This window comes from Sebastes umbrosus, chromosome 22 (genome assembly GCF_015220745.1).
Source record: "Sebastes umbrosus isolate fSebUmb1 chromosome 22, fSebUmb1.pri, whole genome shotgun sequence".
NCBI lineage: Eukaryota > Metazoa > Chordata > Actinopteri > Perciformes > Sebastidae > Sebastes > Sebastes umbrosus.
In genome coordinates this window covers 13,998,152-14,017,098 of record NC_051290.1, presented here as the reverse complement: position 1 = coordinate 14,017,098, position 18,947 = coordinate 13,998,152, and the positions used below count along the sequence as shown (strand labels likewise).

The 18,947-nt window shown below is 38.6% G+C and overlaps 1 long non-coding RNA gene across 1 annotated transcript in view; it reads left to right on the top strand.

Annotated features, from left to right (window-relative positions):
- Positions 1–18,947, top strand: part of LOC119482217 — a 79,221-nt gene that overhangs the window by 30,913 nt on the left and 29,361 nt on the right. The window lies entirely within an intron of this gene.

Genomic DNA, 18,947 nt, shown 5'->3' with positions numbered 1-18,947 from the left:
AACCCACCTGTTCTCAAAGTTAAACAGGTGGGCAGTTCAAATCATGTCACACGTAGCGGCAGTTCTCGAAAAATGATTCATCGAACAACAATTTATGCTAATAAAGGGGCCCTCCATGAATTTTACTCATAAAGGTTAGTTTACTCATCATTGTAAGTGCTACTCAGCCCTGTGAAAACAGTTTTATAATGTCTTCTGTGGCTCTGCAGGGGAGCTTTTTTTAAGGCAACAAAAGCAACAGTCATGACAGAGGGCCTGTGTCGAGCTTTAAAGACAAGGGTATTTACCGTAGAAGTGGACGTAGTCACCGTGACGTCACCCATTGGTTTGTGGATTGCCATTTTGAAGCCTCTAGTTTGGCATTTTGGCGGTTGCCATCTTGTTTTTTTGCAACCAGAAGTGACACAAGAGGGTGGAGCTATGTATAACCAAACGCTGAATAAGACATTTTTAGGCGACCAAAAGGGTTATAATTAGCTTTCATGAACTGAAATGAAACACACTGTGAAAGGGTTAAAGTTGTAAGATGAAAACACAGACAACTCCCAGACTGTGGTAGCGACCTAAAGCATCCCCTGCTTTATGGTCTATTTGACTCTAAATAGGATCATAATTTACTAAATGAACATCATGCTGTATTGAAGAACACTTGAAACTAGCGATTGAGACCTTAAACTCATGTTTACAATGTTTACTGAGGTAATAAATCAAGTGAGAAGTAGGCTCGTTTTCTCATAGACTTCTACACAATCAGACTTCTTTTTGCAACCAGAGGAGTCGCCCCCTGCTGGCTGTTAGAAAGAATGCAAGTTTAAGGCACTTCCGCATTGGCTTCACTTTTCAGATCCGGAGGTTGCCCACTGGTAACAAGCATGGAGGGTTGAAAAAGTATACGTTGCATTATGGGAAATGTAAGATCCAGCATTCTTGACCCACAACACAAGGGACCAAACATCAATTTCAACCATTCTTTCACCTTTATTATAGTGTAACCTAACACTAAATCCACTTTTTTTAGTTAATAAATAAAAGTACATCATGTTATTACACTATGAATTGATCCTAGTTCCTTTCTACAGTATATTATTAATTTTAACAAACTTTATTTTCCTTTTTCAAGAGAGAGTCCAGCCCTCAAAACCATCCAAAAATCTGTAAAAAAAAAAAAATGTATGACGTTCCCTGAGACAGCAGCCCCCTGAACTATGAGGCAATGTCTCAAAGTAACGGAAGAAATACTATTAGCAGTAGGAGGTAGAAGGTGTGTTCAAGCTAAAGTCGGGTGTTAAGTCGTCTCTAGTCCAACTTTATGGAGTCTATGTGCAATACTTAAATCTCCCGATTTGAATTTTGTGTGATAGAGGGACATCTAGCGATAAGCTCTTACCCTTAGTTTGTCCTCTTTATGCTGCAGAGTAAAGACAGACAGGTGTATGGCTACGGACGTTGCGTTATTGCTCCACCACTCGCAGGCAGCCCAGATGCTAGAAAGCTGTCGAAACTGGCCCGATCCTGGTTTGGGGTTAATTAAACTTGCAAACCCTGCGGCGGGGACGGGCTTCCAAGGCCAGGACTGAAGAGGACACAAGCTTGAGGTCAGCGGGACCTTGTTAGGTGGAGCACGGGCTTGACATAACAGCGATGGGGAAATGGTTTGTAAAGGTTCAGAGAAGGGGCAGAACGAGTAGGCCACAGCTGCACTCTGGGAAGGTGAAAAAATGAAACGGCTTCGGCGAAGGCGTGGGAGTGCGGTTAATCCAGCCGACGAGCAGGTAGCGTCGCGAGACGGATGATTGCCAGCAAACCCCCCTTTCCTTTCAAGCCGAATGTCGGCGAGAGAAGCATGTTGGATGAGCAGCTGTACAGGAGCTTTCTGCTTCCTGCCAGCTTGTTCAGCAAGGTGACCTTAAACTAGTTTGGCGGTGGTCCCAAGGCCCAAGCTGTGAATCTCGCAGGAGGGTTTAGTGGCAACAGAAATCACTCTGCCACTCTTGCCAGCAATTATGAGAGCCACGTCTGTGAACTCGCCACACTTTTTACTGTCCGCGGCCTCTCAGCGAAAATGAAACAATACACCAGAATGACAGTGAGAAATTACACCTTGGGTTTAATCTTCGTTTTGGCTGGCGGAGGATATCGCCAGCATCTACAGTATGTTTTATGGCATCACGGGCCATTCCGAGGCAGAAATAAATCATCTTCAAACAAGTGACAGGTGTCTGCAGTTCCAAGTCAGTCATGCGGAAATAAATCAGCTAATTTTAACAATCATGTGGCGGTTAAACTTTTTCAAATGGTGTTGTTTGATGCACAATCTCGGCGCATTGAATTAACACGTGTGGGAATTGTGTGATTTTCTCACCTGAAGATCAAGAGGTGCTTCACTCCCAAGATATCTCATTAGCACCCAGTACAGGAATAAGGGTATGAAGTGACATACTGTATAGTGGCAGCCATTATCATAAGCTAATAGGTCTCTTCTGACATTTCCAAGTAACTTCAGGCACGGAGCCATAACTACAGCGAGAATAAGGACTTAAAAGTGAGCCTTTGGGACCTGGAGCCGATCAGTGCGTCTCTATGCATCAAGGACCCCCGTCTCAAGGGTGCTCTATTTTTCGCCAGCAGAAAGGTCTTTGTGTTCCAAGTCTCACTTAACACAGTGCATATCTTACATTTCCCGGAAAGACTCCCTACAGTAACTGCAGTTAGTTAAAGTTGGGTATTCTGAGGTTATATCATTATCACTTTGGGCTATATTGTGTGTCTGTGTGTGGCTTTTTTAGTACCAAAAGCTCTCCCAAAAATGTAAAGATGCAGGGAATCGACAGTAATACAAATTTTGCTGGATTTATACATATGTATGGAGTCCCGGAACTGACAAAAATGTAGTTAAAGGTTACTCTGTACTTAGAAGTGTTGTATAGTTTATACGAGGGAAGAGACAATGACACGCATCTACAAAATGTGAAGGATGCAGCATATAGATCAATAATAGTGCTGTCAATCAATTAAAGTATTCATTTGCGATTAAATATGAATCGCAAATTAATCTTAAAGGGAGATTTGTCAATTATTTAATACTCGTATCAACATGGGAGTGGGAAAATATGCTGCTTTATGCAAATGTATGTATATATTTATTATTGGAAATCAACTAACAACACAAAACCATGAGAAATATTGTCCAGCATCCCTCACAGGTACTGCATTTAGCATAACAAATACGCTCAAATCATAACATGGCAAAGTCAAGCTTGGAGCGTTATTTAGCCTCCTTCGCGACGAGCTATGTATGACATGGTTGGTACCAATTGGTTCCTTAGGTTTTCTAGTTTCATATGATACCAGTATCTTCACTCTAGCTTTAAAACTGAGCCCGGTACAACCTCCAGAAGATCGATTGCGTTAATGCGTTAAAGAAATGAATGGCGTTAAAATTAATGTGTTAACGCGTTACTATCACGTAAACTTTGACAGCCCTAAAAATAATATAATTCATATTTCATTTATATATTTTTGAACCTGTACAGATTTTTTTAGCCACTTGGGGGGAGGAGGAATAAGTGAAAGCAGCATTGACACATCATCACATTTTAAGTTGATATGACAAACAGTTGCATATTTATACATTCAGCAACATGAGCAACAGTGCGTCTTTATATATCAAAAAGGACCCCCGTCTCAAGGGGTGCTCTATTTTTCGCCAACAGAATGGTCTTTGTGGTCCAAGACTCACTTCATTTGGAATCATATTTTGGCCACCTGGCAGACATAAGTCCAACATTCACTCTCTTTTAGCTCTGTTTTGGGTCTCCACCAACTCCTGAGGGAAATATCTGGCTCTTTAGCTTCTAAATGCTCCTTTATGTTCATCAGTTAGTTGCTAACTTTGTCTGTCTGCTGTTTGGTCCTGGGCAGTTGATGTACAGTTGGTTTTAGGGTGAACCAAAACAGTATATTTACCACTTTTCGTCAGTTCTCGGGCTCCATAAAGGGGCAGGCGTGAGGTTGTGTGAGTCATGTAATTACACGGCTTTGACGTGGCTTTACGTGTCAAGAGAGTAAGTTTGAATTGCTGCAGAGGGATTATCCTCTTCCTCTCTGTTTGGCTTGCCATCCTAATGTGACCTTTAGGAGAATTCCCCATTAGCCAGAGGGAGGCACAGAGCGCTTGTTGTGCAAAGGCCACTGTGAAGGAAGTGTGGCGCCTGAAGGGAGCAGAGGTGTGACAAAAACCTCACTACAGATGCCTTAAACAATTGGACTGCTGCTATTGATTCATATAGAGTATGTTCTTTGCTTTTACAAACCTTTTTTGGACTGAATGTACAGGGTTTCAAGCTAGTTTTCTCATTGATTTATGCATGTTACAAGAAATATGTGATATTGTAATTGCAATGTACTAATTATTGTGTTATTGTTACACCCAAAAAGATGTTTTGTTATTATTTTCTCTTTATTTATATATTTGTATCCATAATCTTGTAGAGGCAATAGAGTGGAAGGTCATTTTGCTTTAACACGTCTTCCCCTCAGTCAAAAAAGTCTTCAGCAGAAGTAGAGATAAGCAAAAACAAGCCCATTCTTATAATTCAAGGTAATAGCTTTTTCATCTCATTTACATCAGAAAACAATTTTTTGGAGAGTGTGTGCATGTCTGAGAGAAACGGCTACACAGAAAACAGAGAAAGGCGGTGGGGAAATAATTAAAACTTGAGGGAAATTTAGCTTTTATCTGTGTTTTTTTTTTTCCTTTCTTTCTGTTTTTTGTTGATGTTGTTTGACGCTTAAAAGCCACCTTGTCAAGCTGAAAACAGAAATGAATGCGTGTTGAGTGAGTGTGATTTGTTTGTTTTTATGCCTTCTAACAAATAAAGCAGGTGTTAACAGAAAGAGATAGACGAGGGAGAGTGCATTGGTGGTTTGGGAAAATTAATAGCCTCTCTTGTCATAATAATTATTAGCTGATGAGTCATCTACTTTTTATGAATAGTGCAAACTCCGTTTGATCCACCTGAGAGGCAGTAAATACAGTTATTAATGTAGAGTTTGGTTAATGTTTTATGAGGCAAAATGCACACAACTGTGTATGAATTTGGAATTTGAAAGTTGCTTTACATAGCATGAATTACCACTGTAAACACTGTACATCTTTAGACACGTAAGCGGTGGTTAACAATGACGGTCACTCCACCATTAAGACTGAAATACCTTAACAACTATTAAATAGTTTGCAATGAACTTGAGTAGATATTTATGTTCCCCAGAGGATACATCCTAGAAATGTTGGTGATCCCCTGACTTTTAGGATTTAACTTATCATGTGAAATATCTCAACTGCTCTGCCTGATGGTTTGGCACCAATTTTTTTTTACAGACATTCATGGTTCCCAGATGATATATCCTAATGAGATCCCCTGACTTTTCCTCTAGTGCCACCATTAGGTTCACAATTGTGGTTTTTAGTGAAATGCAACAACTATTGGATAGATTGCCATGAGCTTTGGTAGATATTTATGTTCCCCAGAGGATGAATCCTAGAAAAGTTGGTGATTGCCCAGATTCCCATTCCCAGATGATGTATCCTAATGACTTTGGTGATCCCATGACTTATCCTCTAGTGCCACCATTAGGTTCACATTTGTAGTTTTTAGATAAATGTCTCAGCAACTATTGGATTGATTGCCGCAAAATTGCACAGACATTCATGGTCCCAAGAGGGTGAACTGGTGATTTGGTGACTGATGACTTTGGTGATCCCCTGACCTTTTTTTCTCTAGCGCCACCACAACATTACCATTTGTGGTTTGTTAATGAAATGCAACAACTATTGGATAGATTGCCATGAACTTTGGTACATATATTTATGTTCCCCAGTGGATGAATCCTAGAAATGTCTGAATGCTAAGAAGCTAAAATAAGACGTTGAGCATGCTAAACATTTTTGTATAACTGAGGCTTTACAGAGCCACCGGGATGGTTGTAGATTCAGTCTTGCTCTGTGGTCAACAAAACTTAGAAAACTATAGGACATTATTATCATTATCATCATTATTATTATTATTAGCAATAGTAGTAGTACAATTATTGCATTTTACAGTAACATATATTACATATGCTATCAAAATATCTGCACTGCATCTTCAAAGAGTGCATCAGACCGTTAGTGAGCAGCAGGGACATTATGTGAGCGCACATGTGTGCCTGCACGTACTGTATGTGCTACATTTCCATCCTTTTTTTTTTTAAAACTTGAGTCTCCAATTGTGGCTGAATCACCTTAATCAAGGACTATTGTCAGATGCACAATGGCAGTCGCAGACATTCACACATAAACACATCCTCACAGCTGCTCATTATCATGTAGACTCCATCTAAAACGGAGCCACTTTAGCTATATCAGAACCCAGTTGTTAAGCGCCGGTGCGAACGCGCACCCCTCCCTCGGCTTGTAAGAGGTATACCGGCCTGGAGCAGTGACTGGAATAGGTGTGTGATTGGACAACTTGTTCCAGTCTGGAGAAGAACGGGGGGGGAAACAAGAAAAAGGTGTATTGGATGGAGAAATAGAATCAGAAGAAAAAGTGATACTTTTAATCAGAAAACGTGACATGATTCCGTGATAATAGAACGCTGTAAAACCTGCACAGTAAATACTAGCAAGGAGCTTATAAATGGGATGAAATTTATTTATTTTTTGGCTAAAGCATGATTAGGATTAGTGGTTAATAATAAACCTGGCTGTAGCTACCAGTGAGGACACTGAGGTCATATCCCCTGTATTATTTTTTCTGGGAATTTGGGTTTTTTAAAGACCTGTGGGGAGTTTTATATTCTATGTGACTATTTTATTGGCTATTTGAGACTCAGTATATTGAATTTTGACTACTTCTAGGCGAACAAATCAATAAGTAATTCAACCTGGATTTTATTTAGTCCAGTGAAAACCAATAAAATGAAAAGAAATGTAGGTAAATAGGATAGGTAGGATTAAAGGGGTGCCCCACCAATTTGTCCCATGAAGAACAGTTTGCTCAAGGCACAAGGAGTACTACTCAGCTTGTGAAAACAGTCGAATGAAAGATGCTATCCACTTGCATTTTGGGAAATGTAGGATTTTGGAGTGCTCCTTTTACGGGTTGAGAAAATAATCCTACTTCAATTAAATTATCAGAACATTTCATTGTCACGAGCCCAAAATCAGCATGTTTTTTCATAGATTATGGAAAAGTTGACGTTATACTGTGCGTGTTTTTCATACTATAGGACAGAGACCTTCATATTGTTAAATTGAATTTACAGACAATATAACTGAACATGTTATTCAGTCATTTTGGGACTTATTTCTGTATTTTCTGGGGGAATGTATGAATGTAAAATGGGCCCTGATAATAAATTAATTTTTCTGAATGCATATTTACTTCTTCCATAGAACAGTATTCAATAATTTACAAATTATCATTAATTTAAATTAATAAATTAAAATTATCATGATATTATATATATATATATTTATATTTATTTATATATAGATATTTATATTTATTTATATAATAAATAAAATTACTTTAATATCGTTTTAATATGTTGTTCTTTCACATAACTAAGACTATAGAAATGTGAAAAGTAGGCTACATCAAATTATTTGAAGGGACATACATGAGGGGGTTCCCGGTATATCGTCTATCTTGTAATGGGTCCTTGGCTGAAAAAAAGTTGAGAACATCTGGTCTAAACAAGTTAACTTAACTTAATACTTTATGTAAAATATCAAGAACTGAGGATGTAAATACTTTTAATACTACGAAATCCACCCACATTCTTTAAGTCTTCTCTAGCTGCGACTTCCTTTATACATTGGTCTTTCTCCTAATAGGGATTGCATTTGCATTGATTCGGTCTCAGATGTTATGCTGCACATTCCAGGTGCAACGGAAACCTCTTTGCAGAGCTCTTATCTGGAGCAAGATTACGTACAGTGACTGAAGGTGTGAGACATGCCCTTAATCTATGTTAATATTAAAAGCCTGATAAATGTGAGAAGGGCCTCAAATGGGAGTTGGGATGATTAATACTGTTTTATTTATGGCAGTCATATTCTGTGGTGTCTGAAATATTGTCCTGCATAGATCACAGCAGCTAGAGAATAAAAGCAGGGCAACTAATGCAGTAACTTCAGTAGGTGTGTGTTTTTTTTTTCATCATTTTATCCTCTTTACTGTACATGAACCACTTTAGCTGGAGAAGAGAGGCTATCAACAACATGTGAGCGTATTGTAGCAAGTAAAAGCGCAGTGCTTCAGGCTGCAGCTGACCTCTTTGTGTCTGGGGCGATCACTGAAAGTTTCCTAGAGAGCTCTGCAGAAGTCTCATCATCTGCACACCGCTTCTGTGAAAACATCTGTTTGACAAAAGATCCCTCCCTCTGTTGTCATCCATCTTTCTTCCTTCTGCTTCCCTGTCTCTTTCCATCTTTCCATAGGCATAGACTGTAGCCTCCGCTATAGTTACGGGTATCGGCATGGACGGTTTATGAGACTTGTAAAGAGCCCCTACCCCTCCTACATCCCGTGAGAACAACAGCCATAGGTTCAAAGAGAAAACTTTTTTGGTAATTGTGCTTCTCTTTGTAGTCGTTTTGTGTCTTTTTGTAGTTGTTTTGTGTCTTTTTGTAGTCGTTTTGTGTCTCTTTCTGGTTGTTTTGTGTCTTTTTGTAGTCATTTTGTGTCTCTTTCTGGTTGTTTTGTGTCTTTTTGTAGTCATTTTGTGTCTCTTTCTGGTTGTTTTATGTCTCTCTTTGGTCTTTGTAGTCCTTTTTTCTCATTGTAGTCGTTTTGTGTGTCTTTGTGGTTGTCTGTTTCTCTTTGTAGTAGTTTTGTCTTTTTTTGTTGTTTTGTGTCTCTTTATGGTTGTTTTGTGTCTATGTAATCCTTTTTGTCTCTTTGTAGTCGTTTTGTGTGTCTTTGTGGTTGTTTGTTTCTCTTTGTAGTAGTTTTGTGTCTTTTTTTTGTTGTTTTGTGTCTCTTTATGGTTGTTTTGTGTCTCTTTGTGGTTGTTTTATGTCTCTCTTTGGTTGTTTTGATCTCCTTGTAGTAGTTTTGTGTCACCTTTTGGTTATTTTGTCTCTTTTCGTTTGTTTTATGTCTCTTTTTGGTCATTCTGTGTTTCTTTTTGGCCATTTTGCTTCTCTTCGTAGTCATTTTGTGTCTCTTTTTGGTTGTTTTGTGTCTCTTTGTAGTCCTTTTTGTCTCTTTGTAGTCGTTTGGTGTTTCTTTGTGGTTGTTTTTGTGTCTGTTTCTGGTTGTTTTATGTCTCTTTTTGGTTATTTTGATCTCTTTGTAGTCGTTTTGTGTATGTTTTTGGTCAATTTGTCTCTTGTGGGTTTTTGTGTCTATTTTGGGTTATTTTGTCTCTTTTCGGTTGTTTTGTGTCTCTTTTTGGTTATTTTGTCTCTTTTTTGGTTGTTATATGTCTGTCTTTGGTTGTTTTGCATTTCTTTGTAGTCGTCTTGTCTCTTTTTTTCCTTTTGTGTCTCTTTTTGGTTATTTTGTGTCTCTTTTTGGTTATTTTGTCTCTTTTTGGTAGTTTGTTTTTCTTTTTGGTTGTATTGATTTCTTTATAGTTTTTTTTATTTTTGTAATTCTCTATAGTTGTTATTCCATTCTGTGGTAGTTCTGTGTCTCTGGATTCTGAGGCCACGTGCACAATATTAAATCATCTTATCAAACAGTCTGGTCTTCCAGATCTTTTATTATGTGAATGAGGAAAATTGAGTTTTTTTGAGAATGGTAACACAGGCTGGCTAATAATTTGTTTGGTTAGCAAATATTTTTGTTACTTTCAAACAAACCAATGAATAATACAAAGGGATTTCGCTGCTATTTTATATTTCAGTGAGGATGGCGAACCTTTAGAAGGCAATTTGAAAAAGCTAGTTTAAACAGACCCTGTTTAAAAATATCTGCATTAGTGTGGACATGACCTTAGAACAAGTGTGCGGATTATGTTTTGTGCTGGCGGGAAGTTCTCACCGTCAAGACTGCAACTTGAGAAAAAATAAAACCCAGTGTGGACCTTGTGGCAAAACATATTGTGTTAAGTCCTCAGGTTAATTGTCTAAAAACATCATTGTAAATTATACAGAGGGAGAGAAAACTTGAATGTACAATACATTTCTGTAGCATAATATCAATTGTCTGTCTTATGAGTTTACCCACTTCTACTTCTCCCTCTGTCTATTATAATAAAGTCCAAATTTAGAAAAGGCTTATAACATCTTCCTTCCATTATGTGACACTCGACACTATCAGATGTTATCCAGAAGATGACGTTGAAGTAAAAGTTAATTGGTGTGAAAAAAAAGTGAAGGAAGTTTCAACAACTCATTTGTGAAAAGAGACCTACAACCTCCGCAGTTCATTGTTCTTATCCGTCAGGCTTTCTTACAGGTACATGTGATCTTAATTTTATAAATATAAAACAGTTGGTGAGAACATTACTATTCTCTGTTCAAACATAAGCAGGAGGATAGAATAAATAACTTCACGCAAATAGAGGGAGAAGTGAAGGTCGGTAAACTCATAAGAAAGGAAAAGGAAAAACAAACACAAGAAAGTAAAGATTTAACAACTAACTCTGTTATTAAAGACAACGAGCTAAATATAAAAAATAAAATAGGATTGTAATTCACAGTATTTGTTTGTTTGATTTTGTTTCAGGCATTTTAAATATAGTAGTGTCGCGTCATTATATCATGTCATAAAAGTTTGCAACTTACATACTTTCTCTTTTATTCTTGTTTCACAGCCAATTAAATGTAGTGTGTCGGGATGATTTTCTTTTATATTGCCGTAAGCAACAATAATGCAAGTTGAAAAAAAAACAGGATAATACCATGTCAATCAGGTACCACAATCAGATTCAATTCATCAAGTAAACATGCCGACCCCGGGAATGATGAGAATGTTACCTCATATTTCCCCTGACCCGGGTTCGAGACTGTAAGCGTCACGTCAGAGTCGCGCTCGCATCACGACAACAACACTGAAGCAACCGTCTATACCGGCTCCTACTTGTCCGTGAATTGCAAATCATCGAATCGCAGAAGAGCAGCCAAACTCTCTGTGCCGTGTACAGCTTTCCTGTGATATGTCTGAGTATTCCTGATCTATTTTGCCATCAACACTGACACATAGGATTCATTTGGAATAGGTTACAGCTTTTTGGAGTCCGAGCAAGGCCTACGCTTATTAATTTGACCACTAGATGACAAACTTATTCTAAACAGTGAATGTTCTTTAGTTTGATAAAATAAAGATAATATGATAAAAGTTTAATAAATAAAAGGATTAAAAAAACGATAAAATCCTAAAATATGTAGTAAATTGCAGTGATATATTAAAGTAGTAGTGCTTATTTGCCATCAACCTCACGTTTACGTATGTATTATAAAAAAAATTGACTTCAAACTAGTCAGTTAACATGATAATAACGCGTTAACACAAATTAATTTAAACGCCACTGATTTCTTGAGCGCATTAAAGCAACTTTTTAGATTGTAGCGGGCTCAGTTTAAAAACCTAAACCTAAGGAATCCATTGGTACCAACCACGTCATACTAGTTTGTCAGGAAGGAGGCTAAATAACGCTCCAAACGTGCACTCAATTTTGGCAAGGACAAACTGGCGTGGCCATTTTCAAAGGGGTCCCTTGACCTCTGACCTCAAGATATGTGAATGAAATGGGTTCTATGGGTACCCACGAGTCTCCCCTTTACATGCATGCCCACTTTATGATAATCACATGCAGTTTTGGGGCAACTCATAGTCAAGTCAGCATACTAAATTTCCTTTTAAGGTACATTTTGAACAGATAATAAATGTGAGATTAATCGTGATTAATCACGGACAATCATGCGTTAATCACAGTTAAACATTTCAATCGAGCGACAGCAGGTCGCGGTTACACCCACGAGACGCAGCTGAGACACAGGCCTGCAAGGTGTAGACGCTTGTAGTCTAGACACAGGGACAAACATCAATTTCAGAGATATTTTATTTTTTGTATCTTACCAGACAGTATATTGCTCAACCTTAGTCCTCCAAGTGTAATTTGGAAAACGCCATAAAATAAGAGATACTGACAAAAACTAGACAGACTGGGGCTGGAAAGTTTTTACCATCTCACTCCATGAGTTCATATACAGCATACCTATACACACATAAACCCATACACTCACACACACTCAAAAGAATCACCTGTTTTGTCTTCAGTCGCAGCACCTCACGCTGCCAAACCTGTCTTTTCACTCTGCATTGTTGTGCTGAATACGTCAGTCAGCGGTGCATGTAATAACACTGAGATATTTCACACTAATTTACACCTGAATAGAATATATTTAGGGACTTATGGCAGCTCCAGTCATTATGCAGGCGCCTTAATGCGCATCTTCCACTCCCCTGGCGTGATGAATTTCTACCATAATTTAAATGTTGCCGGCGTTGTTTATCTATTTTAGGGACCCTCTGCCTACAGTCGCTGCACTTTGTGGGAAATGCTAATGTGTATTATTGATTTGTCTCGTTTTTTTTTTCTTTCCACTTTAAGTCATGAATTTTCACAGTGGTCTTCAGCTACTCTCGAAAGCACACCAGAGCACTTAAATGAGATTGTTTAAAGGAGGAGATATTTACCTTGGAGTCGTGCCTGTTGTTCCCCTATAGCAGCTGCGGGGGCTTATTATTATTATTATTATTATACGCGGAATATGTTAAAAGTCTGCTGGACAAATTTTTGGATCCCTCCGCACTTTTGAAGTGGCAGTTTTGGGGAGGGGATACATCTCGGAGATTGGAAGCTGTCAAAGTCGGCGCTGAACGTGATAATGAGACGTTTTGGCAGCGCGAGCCGCTCCCCCTGACTCCTCCAACAAGTGTTCAGCTGTGTCGCATGCACGAACACACAGTTGCAAAGGTAAAAAGGGCAACGGGGATAACTGAGAAGAACTGTTTTAGCAGGCGCTGCAGACACAAATGAAGTGCAATTTGCCACACAAACTCCTTTAACTCAACAAGACACGTTTCTTTTTTGTGTCGGTGAATGGCCCTCCTCTATCACAATGTCGAGAACCACACCAGAAATATGGAGATATTCTCAACATCCTTGTTGATTATTTTAATCGAATCCCCTCACCCCCTTCCTCTCTGGGATTTCACAGCGGCTTATCAGGAGGCAGGCTGGCTGGGAATCCGTCTTGCTTGGTAAGGTGTAGAGTCTCGGGGACACAACACCTTTCTGAAGCGCCACACAAAAAGCCCCCGAGCGCTGCTGAGAGTGGCAGATATCACCGCACCCCGCAGCTCCACAATCACAAATACATACATTTAGTCAAAAATACAAGGGACTTTGCTGTCGGGCAGATAATGACACTGGCAATCCTGTGAAAAACGCATGACTGAAGGGGAAGGGAAATAACCAAGGTTACGGAAATGGAAAAATATTGTCAACAGAAAATATAGCTTTTTTTCTTCCTGGGAAAAAACCCAATGATCTTCAAATATTCCACATAATTTGTAATATACTGCCATGCAAGGCGTGCTATTTATCCAGTTGTATTGACACGATTCAGACATCAACCAACATAAATAACAAACATTGTTTCACTTTGACAACGAGAGTTTCTCTGCGGATTGAGAAATGATCTAAAAGGCGTAATGTATACAGACAGGCAGCTACCGTAGGCTGTCTACGGACGGTTAAAGGGACGGGGGGAGGCTTTTTCGCTGAGATGGTAAAGCAGAGAATGGGACACGGTGAGTAATTGAAAACACCCCAGACAGGATGTGGTTACAAGGGAGATAGATTACACTTTGTTGAAAAGGATGTGAAGGAAACTAATGAGTCAGTATTTCAGTAATTGTCCTCAGCTAAGAATAAGCATCGACCGAGACAAGTCTGAGACAGTGGGCCTCTCTTTAGACGGCATTTAGATCACTGTGTCACCAAAGCCTAATTGCAAGGTGACCATTCTATTTGAGAAACTAGACAATGACGCCGGAGTCGTATGATGGGTAACTCTGTGCAGCTTTTAATGAGCTGCGCTGCTGTAAACACGCTTTCATGCTTCTCACTGGTAATTATCATAAAAGAAAGAACCTTAAGGCATATGTTAATCCTTTTCTCACTATTCTTTTGCTGATATTGTTTGTTGCTCTTGTTACTGTGTGCCAGTTAAATCAAATAAGCTGTAAAAAGTGTCCAAAGAATAGTGTAATTACTCTAACTTTGGCTTAGTGTTGAATTATTCCTTTGAACACAACCTAATCAAATGAAAGTTTTAGTTTTCTCTAAAGTGCAACACACGCCGACATTTCACGTGCCAATTGACTCCCACGGTTGAGACTATAGACATAAACAAACAGTGGAAATTACAGTAACTAGGGTGCGATAGATGGGGAGTGAATGCGACAAAATTGCTGCTTTTCTGGAGAGTTGATGTGCATCAACCCACATGACAAGCCTTTGTGTGGGCTTACACCTGCCCTTAAACCTCCACTAATCAATACTTCTATGTGAACATTGGGTCAAATGACTATGTATAATGTGAAAGGTGTCATTCGAAGTGACAAACCCACAAAGAATTGCACCCGACTTTCCAGTTCCCCTGAGTTATATAAAGATTTTCAGCATCTTTCAGCTCGTTTTGGTTTCACGGCTACAAATTCAGAGTTTTTGTTCAGCATCTCATCCACGGTGAAGCCAATGCAGGAGTTCCTTAAACTTGCATTCTTTCTAATAGCCAGCAGGGGGCGACTCCTCTGGTTGCAAAAAGAAGTCTGATTGTATAGAAGTCTATGAGAAAATGAGCCTTCTTCTCACTTGATTTATTACCTCAGTAAACATTGTAAACATGAGTTTATGGTCTCATTCATTGGTTTCAAGTCTTTTTCAATACAGCATGATGTTCATTTAGTAAATTATGGTCCCATTTAGAGTGAAATAGAGAATAAAGCAGGGTATGCTTTAGGGCGTGGCTTGGCATTATTCGGGCTGGAAGTTGTCTGTGTTTTTGTTTTCGAACTTAAACTCTTTCACAGTGTGTTTTCAGTTCACGAAAGTGAATTATAACATTTTTGGTCGCCTAAAAATGTCTCATTCAGTATTTGGATTGTACTTTTCCATCCTCTCGTGTCACTTCTGGTTGAAAAGAACAAAACGGCGACGGCCAAAATGCCGAACTCGAATCGTCAAAACGGCAGTCCACAAACCAATTGGTGACGTCACAGTGACTACGTCCACTTCTTAAGAGTTGTTCCAAAACAGAGCTAAAAGTAGAGTGAATATTGGACTTACATTCACAAGGTGGCCAGAGTCCAAATACATGTTAATGTTGCCCTGTGTCTGTTGCATGTGTAAATAGTTAGGGGTGGAACGGTTCACACAATTCCCGGTTCGATCCATATCTCGGTTTTGGGGGTCATGGTTTTCGGTTTGGTTTGGTTTGATACATTTATGTTACAGTGAGGAGGTCATGTTCTGATTTCAACATGCTATTCATTTATTTGGCAAAAATAAGTTAACAAATGTTTGCCTAAAACAAAAGTATGGCTTACATAAGGAACATAAACACGTCTTCATTGTCAAATCTTAATTGAAAGAATAGGTCTTCCACAGTAATTGGTGCAAACAAAAAAATGCAGCTCTGTTATTTTCATATAAATATGATGTAATTATAGATTAAGGCCATCAACATAGATTGAAGCATCCTTTTTTATGAAGTAAAATATAAGATTATAAGATTCAGCCTCCTTCCCATCCCCAATCATTTTTGTACAGTTCCTATATCGCCACTCATATGCAATATATAATGTACTTTGACACTATTTCACTGTAGATTTTTTTGATATACACACTTCAATACCAAGGGCCAGACACTTTATGGATTTTCTACCCTTGCAAGTGCAATCTATTACTTAAAGGATTGATTTCTACTCTTTTTGACATTATGTTAATATCTTTTTTGCCTTTTAGTCTTTGTACATTAAGTCATTTTGTTGTCACTGTGAAAAAAACTTTTTTTTTGTCCCTTAACAAAACAAATGATATAAACAGGCCACTACATAGCAGCATACAGAGGAGGCCCGGCAATTTTTATTATTAAGCAAACAAACAATCTAGGACTTATGACCATTCTGACAAATGTATCATGACCATTTTGACACCAGCAGCAGGAAATATTGCAACAGAGTTTAGCCCGCTATACCAGCAGCCTGTTCAATGGAAATCATAAGAAACCGTAATAAAAAAAAGAAGCCTGGCAATTTGCAGGACAAATCAATTGATTTTTACGGTACCGGAGAGATAGATGAAGGGATGTGTGCGCGGAATGTGGATACTGATGAATTGTTGGGGGCCGGGTGGATTGTCACAACACCTGACAAGATCAAGATCTCCAGATTCACCACTTTCGATCCCCCTGCAGGAGAAATTGGTGAGGCGAGGAGAAAAAAAAAAAATCCAATGGTCAAAATGAAGAGATAAATCAGAGGGTGAAACCGCTCTAATAATGGAAGCTGGTTAAACGTCACTGGCTGAGAGCAGTCGCCATTAAACTTATGATATCCTTACATGACAGATGAAATGGTGTGAAATACAGCCGCCGCCTCCTGTCATAACCTTGTTAACAGATTCTATCATGAGTTAGTCTTGCACAAACAGCCGTTTTGAGAAGCTGTTGACCCCTTTCATCTATTTTCTCTCAAACCACTGGTATTATGATGCTTTTTAAAGACGAATGACATGGTTTTGCGCCAAAAGGTCAAGGACGGCTTTGAGATCCAATCATCAGCGTCATATAGACAAAATTACAGCCATGAAAGAGGGCAAGATGTAATGGCTGGCTCGCCATACTGTACACTGTAATCTAGCATGTGTAGCTTGGTGAGTTTCTTGCCACAAGTCTGTATAAACTTCTCGCAAAACACTGGTTAACTGGGGTGAAGCATGTAGGCAATTTTGAAGCATTAGCAAAATTAGCCATTCGAGATGTACGCAAAGGTCAACATTGGTCAGGAAGGGGGGCGGTCAGCGTATGGCATGATTCATGACCATCATTTGTGTTTGAAAAATTAATAGAGGGTGCCTGATAAATCATCACCTGGGCCATCCTTTTTGACAAAATCACTGAACTGCCATAATCTCCCGCGCCCTTTGAATGGAGACACATGCTGACTGCAAGGTCGAGATGAATGAGAGAAACTTAAAACGCTTCTCGTGTGAAAAGAGGACGCAGACAAGGTGGTGTGTGTATCGCTCAATAATGGCATTTAATATCGACTACTTGTTGCAGATCTGAATAGGTCTCTCCTGAGCTGGACCTTGTAGTACAAATGTGTACTCTTGCACGTACTTGACCCAGAAGAAAGAAGAGAACATAGCAAATAAAGCTGCGACTGGTTGGGAAATATAAGCCTTTCATTGCTTGAGACTTCAAGTGGAAAGGAAACAGCAATTTGAGTGCATCCTGGCCTCCTTGATTTGATGTATTCCCTATTGGAGTAGGATATTGGGTTTGGGATTATTCAAAATTCTGTAATGGATTTATAGTTTCATATTTCTAATAATAGTATTGGTATAGCATGATGTTTATATGGAAGATACTCCTTCTTTCAGGAAATACAAGTAGGATTCATGTATGATTTTTAAATTCAACAAACAAGGTTTTAATGATATTAAAGCTGTGCAATTAATTTTTTTAAATATATATTAAAGGTGCTCTATACAATAGTCAGAACATTAATACAGCAGCAAAAAACAATTTGCAATATAAAGATATAGAGGAGTAATGTCTACCTGAGCAGAAAATGAAATCACTCTCCCACTGTGTGTGTTGTAACCTGAGCTTTTCCGTGCTTTGTTTACATCGCCGGGCTGCGCAACATGTGCCTTTAAGTGCATGTTCGTGCATATGAGAATGCCTCACTGGCTAGCTCACTGCCGCAGCTCTGCACTGATCTCATATAGTAGTTACAGCTGATAACGGCGTCCTGACTATAGGGCTGTGAATTGGCAAGAATCTGGCAATTCGATACATATCATGATACAGGGGTTATAATTCAATGTATTGCGATTTATTGCAATACTCGAAGCAAGAAGATATATTGCGATTTTTTAAAATCTAATTTTAGGAAAACTGTCATAGTAAAAAAGGAAAAACACACCATATGCATAAAATCTGAGTAAAAGAAAGTGTACTTTTTCTGCATTGACATTTATCCCAGTCCCTGTTACATCCAACATCAAAACATAGCACAAAATGAACCAGTCTGCCACTAAAAATTGATACAATGTTTTTGAGAATTGATACAGTATCACAAAAAATGATATCAAGATACTCAATTGTATATGTAAATAGGCAATTTTGCTGACTAGGGCTGTCAAAGTTAACGACATAATAACGCACTAACACAAATTTGTTTTAATGGCAATAATTTCTTTAACACATCAACACGACTTGTGATTTTTAATTAACCTCTGAAAAATTCAACGGGTCAACAATTGATGAGGATGAATCGAGCATATTTTTTATGCTAAATGCAGTACATGTGAGGGTTTCTGGACAATATTTGTCATTGTTTTGCATTGTTAATTGATTTCCAATAATAAACATAAATACATTAGCACGAAGCATACATATTTGCCTACTTCCATGTTGATAAGAGTTTTAAATACTTGACAATTCTCCCTTTAAGGTACATTTTGAACAGATAAGAAATATGTGATTAATTTGTGATTAACTATGGACAATCATGCGATTAATTGCGGTTAATATTTCAATCGTTTTGCAGACCTAATGCTAACTAACGAAATGTGTGGTGATGTCTTCAGGTCTTGAGGCAGCAATGAGGTGTTTTTGTAATGTCTTTCAGCAATGATGGCAATTGCTG